Raw genomic sequence first — 5,644 nt, 5'->3', positions numbered from 1 at the left:
GTTCCCTGAGTAGACTGTCAAAGCCATTTGGCAGAATGCCTCATCGCCAGAACTTTCCAACAAGCACCAAGACATGGCTTGGCTGGTGGTGAGAAGGGCTCTGCCTGTGAGATCCTTTATGTATGCCTGGACTCTCTGCCGCACCGCATGCTGCCCTCGAAGCGGCTGCGGGGGGGACGAGACTGTCACACACCTCCTTCTGGAATGTGCCTATGCAGAGGAAGTCTGGAGAGGAATGCAGTGGTGTTTGTCGAGGTTCGTCCCGAGCAGCACCGTGACGCGGGACTCCGTGCTCTACGGCCTGTTCCCCAGGACGCACACCGAGACGAACATCAACTGTGCCTGGAGGATCATCAACTCGGTAAAGGACGCTCTCTGGGTGGTCCGAAACCTGCTGATCTTCCAGCTGAAGGAGTTGACCCCGACTGAGTGTTGCAGACCGGCCCATTCCAAGGTCCAGGACTACGTGTTGAGGGATGCGCTGAAGCTTGGGGCGGCTGCCGCCAAGGCGCGGTGGGGAAAGACCACTGTGTAAAGTCTGCCTGCCTAACAAAGAACAGGGGGCTCATGCAGTCATTTGGGCTCTGCTGACGCCTCAGCTAATTATATGGGCATATGATTGAAAAATGTACAGACCTGTATAAAAATGATAAATTCTGATCGCTGTATGTACATGTTTACATATGTATGGCATGACCAACTGTACAGACCAAATTATTTTATGAATAAAATATATTTTTGAAATAAAAAAAAATCAGAGAAACTAAACACATATTGGATGATAACATTACATAAGCACTTCGAATTCTGTCTACAACTGTAACTCAAAGCTTCCAGATGCCTATCATTTTAATTCTCTGCTCCAATCTTGCTCTGACCTTTCAGTCCTTGCCAAACAGCCATTCCTTTCTCATTAGGTATCAATGGGGACTGTTAGTGGCTAACTGATAGTTAACTACCAACAGTCCCCATTAATAGTTATTCATCCTCCTAGCCAGATTGTTGGCAATTACTTTGTCTGTCCAATTGTTCATCTCTCTCTTTGGGCTCTATCCCTCACCTATCGTTTACAATACTCCTTAACACCTCAATCATCTATCTGCTGCATATAAATCAACACTTTCCTAGCCACCAGCGCTTCTGAGGGTCATGCAGCATGAAAAGTTAACTCTGATTTCTCTCCACAGATGCTGCCAGACCTGCTGAGTTTTGCCAGCAACTTTTGTTTCTGATTTACAGCATCTGCAGTTCTTTCAGTTTTTATTCCTCTCTCATTGCTAGTTTCAAGTTTATTTTCCTAATACAACCTTAGTTTCAGGCCTTGGTTTCATATAATCTCTCATTAAAGTTTGAAGTAAGCTTGAGGACCAGCACCTCACTTTCCAATTAAGCTTTTTAAGTTCTCAGTTTTAGATCATGACTTCTGCCTGACGCATACTTTTGGATGGTAGCAGTTTTTCCTGATTGCGTTTTTCCACAAGCACTTTCTATTCCAGACACATCTTTTGTTTTTCTTTTGTCTCATTATCAACATCTTTCACTGCAAACCATTATCTTTTTGGTCATTTGCTTTCCAGCACAAAGACCTTCAAATTTTATTATTTTCCTCCCGTCCATTTGACAACTCCTTACCCAAATATACATTCACCTGCCTGCCTGCCAACCATATCCCCATTCACTCTTATCTATTCAAAAAGATTGGAAATTTAAATTTATCATTCAGCAACCAGTACCATAAAAAGGATTGTGTGCCTCCTTTCCTCCTGGCTCTACTGACACAATTCCCCAGGGAATGCTGCACTGATCTTTGACGGTCGGGATGCAAAAGATTCCAGAAAACGTATGTTGCAGCATCAGGCCAGGCACACTTTTGTACAGTGGCAATCTGCTCAATATTGGTTTGAATCTTCCCAACAATTGTGCTCAGTCAAATTATGTTTAACCTCAACATATCCATCATTTTAATCTTAAACTACTATAAGGGGCAGCATGGTGGCTCAGTGCCTTACAGCACCAGGGACCCAGGTTCAATTCCAGCCTCAGGCAACTGTGTGGAGTTTGCACAATCTCCCATGTCTGCGTGGGTTTCCTTCGGGTGTTCTGGTATCTTCCCACAGTCCAAGGATGCGCAGTCAGGTGAATTGGCTGTGCTAAATTGCCCATAGTGTTAGATGCATTCGTCAGAGGGAAATGGATCTGGGTGCGTTACTCTTCAGAGGATCAGTTTGGACTTGTTGGGCTGAAGGGCCTGTTTCCACACTGTAGGGGATCTGATCTAAAAGTTCATACATTCAGACTAACATTTGGTTACACCACATGTGAACATTCCATCATATGTGCTTCTCTTATTCAATCTTAGAATCTCTACAGTGTGGAAACAGGCCATTTGGCCCAACAAGTCCACACTGACCCTCCAAAGAGTCTCCAACCCAGACCCATTCCACTACCCCATTTTTCATGAACGATGCACCTACCTTACACATCCATGAACATTATGGGCAATTTAGCATGGCCAATTCACCTAACCTGTACATCTTTGGATTATGGAAGGAAATTAGAGCACCCAGAGGAGAATGTGCAAACACCACACAGTCGGCAGAGGTTGGAATTGAACAGGAGTCCCTGGCACTGTTAGGCAGCAGTGCTAACCACGGAGCCATCATGCCATTCCTTATATCCTCATTCTATTTTGAAGAATCTCAAAATCATGGAGTGCAACCTCCACCGCATGCCTTCCTCCTTTAATCATAAAGCTTCAAATATCAAATTTAAAACCATAAGACTTAGGAATGGAAGTAAGGCCATTTGGCCCAGAGTCCACTCCCCCATTTAATCATGGATGATGGGCACATCAACTCCACTTATCCACACTCTCCCCGCAGCCCTTAATTCCTTGTAAGATCAAGAATTTGTCAATCTCTGCCTTGAGACATTTAACATCCCAGTCTCCACTGCGCTCCATGACAATGAATGCCACAAGCCCACCATTCTCTGTCTCCTCATTTCCATTCTAAATTGAACCCTTCTAATTCTAAGGCTGTGCCCATGGGTCCTGGTCTCCTTGCCTAATGGAAACAAATTCCCAGGGTCCATCCTTTGTAAGCCATGTATTATCTTGTAAGTTTCTATCAGATCTCCCCTCAACCTTCTAAATTCTAATTAATACAATCCCAGGATCCTCAGCTGTTCATCCTATGTTAAGCCTACCATTTCAGGGATTATCTGGGTGAATCTCCACTGGACACGCTCCAGTGCCAGTATATCCTTCCTATGGTGAGGGGCCCAAAATTGGACACAGTATTCTAAATGGGCCCAACGAGAGCTTTATAAAGTCTCAGAAGCACATCACTTATATATCCCAACCCTCGAGATGAATGTAATGTTGTCATTTGCTTTCTTAATCAAGGACTCAATCTACAAGTTAACCTTTAGAGAATTCTGGACTAGCACTCCCAGATCCCTTTGTATTTTGGCTGTATTCTTTCTTCCAAAGTGTAAGACCGCGCATTTGCTCACATTGAATTTCATCAGCCATTTTCTGGACTACTCTCCCCTCCCCACCTCCTCAGTATTAGCAGCTGTCCAGTTAACTTCATATCATCGGCGAACTTCACTAGAATGCCCCCAGTCCCCTCATCCAGATCATTAATATATAAAGTGAACAGCTGCAGCCCCAACACTGAACCATGTGGGACACCACTTGTCACCAGCTGCCATTCTGAAAAAGAACCTTTTATCCCAACACTCTGCCTTCTGTCAGACAGCCAATTCTCAATCCGTGCCAGTAGCTCACCTCAAACACCGCGGGCCCTCACCTTACTCAGCAGTCTCCGTGAGGCACCTTATCAAAGGTCTTTTGGAAGTTTAGGTAGATAACATCCACTGAGTTTTCCTGGTCTAACCTACTTGATACCTCTTCAAAGAATTCTAACAGGTTTGTCAGGCATGACCTCACCTTACTAAACCACGCTGACTTGTTCTAATCTGACCCTGCACTTCCACGAATTTAGAAATCTCCTCCTTAACGATGGATTCCAGAATTTTACCCAACAATCGAGGTTAGGCTAATCGGCATATAATTTTCCATCTTTTGTCTTGATCCTTTCTTGAACAAGAGGGTTACAACAGCGATTTTCCAATCATCTGGGACTTTCCCTGACTCCAGTGGCTTTTAAAAGATGACAACCAACACCTCTGCTATTTCTTCAGCCACCTTCCTCAGAACGCTAGGAAGTAGTCCATCTGGGCCAGGAGATTTATCGGTTTTGAGACCTTTTAGCTTTTCTAGTACTTTCTGTTTTGTAATGGCTACCATACTCAATTCTGCCCCGGACTCTCCTTAATTGATATTACTCATGTCTTCCACTGTGAAGACTGACGCAAAGTACTCATTAAGTTCTTCAGCTATTTTCTTATCTCCCAGCACTAGCCTTCCTGCATCAATTTCGAGCGGTCCGATGTCTACTTTTGCCTCTCATTTGTTTCTTATGTTTTGAAAGAAACTTTTACTATAATTTCTAATATTACTGGCTAGCCTACCTTCATATTTGATCCTCTCCTTCCTTATTTCTCTCTTTGTTGTCCTCTGTTTGTTTTGTAGTCTTCCCAATCTTCTGATTTCCCAGTGCTCTAGGCCACTTTATAGGCTCTCTCTTTTTCCTTTGATACCTACAATGGTCAATTTAGCATAATCAATTCACCTAACCTGCACATCTTTGGACTGTGGGAGGAAACCAGGGCAAAGCCATGTAGACACAGGGAGAAAGTGTAAACTCGCACAGACAATTGCCCAAGGATGGAATCAAACCCAGGTCCCTGGTGCTGTGAAGCAGTATTGCTAACCACCGAGCCACGGTGTCACCCTAAATTTGGTATCACTTTGTCACTCAGCATTCTCTTACCCTGTTTTATAACAAAACGAATCAGTGAAGAGAAAAGACCACGCAGGCTATTGAAAGTCATCCCCGGAGTCTATGTACGTTCCTGTTATATGCAACTGGAGTGCATATTCAACTTTACTTGATGCCTTCCCAGTTGGTAAGGTTGTTGTGCTCTTAAATAAAAACACCAAAACATAATACTATTGAGTTTTTTTTAAAAAAAGATGCTATATTAAATTGACACTTTAATTTGGACACCAAACCACAAACATTAAAGGATAATTCTGAAAATAGAAAATTACATATATAACCTTGGTATTTTGCATTTCATTACAATACAAAACAAAGAGTCAGCCCAGAAGTAATCTTTTTGACAATCATCCTGACATAATGCAAAAATATCAAATAAAATGCAAATGTACTAGATGTAAGTTTGGTCACTGAGCTGGAAGGTTCATTTCCATACATTTCGTCACTCTACTACGTAACATCTTCAGTGGGCCTCCAGGCCAAGCACTGTTGATAATTCCGGCTTTCTATTTATATGTTTCAGTTTCTTTGGGTTGGTTATGTCATTTCCTGTGGTGATGTCATTTCCTGTTCTTTTTCTAGGGGGTAGTAGATGGGGTCTAACTCAATGTGTTTGTTGATAGAGTTCCAATTGGAGTGCCATGCTTCTAGGAATTCTTGTGCATGTTTCTGCTTGGTCCGGAGGCCCACTGAAGATGTTACCTAGTAGGTTGATGAAATGTCTGGAAATGAAC

The sequence above is a fragment of the Chiloscyllium plagiosum genome, chromosome 12 (assembly GCF_004010195.1).
Source record: "Chiloscyllium plagiosum isolate BGI_BamShark_2017 chromosome 12, ASM401019v2, whole genome shotgun sequence".
Taxonomy (NCBI): Eukaryota; Metazoa; Chordata; class Chondrichthyes; order Orectolobiformes; family Hemiscylliidae; genus Chiloscyllium; species Chiloscyllium plagiosum.
The sequence above is the reverse complement of the archived record's forward strand: the minus strand, read 5'-3'. Positions refer to the sequence as shown.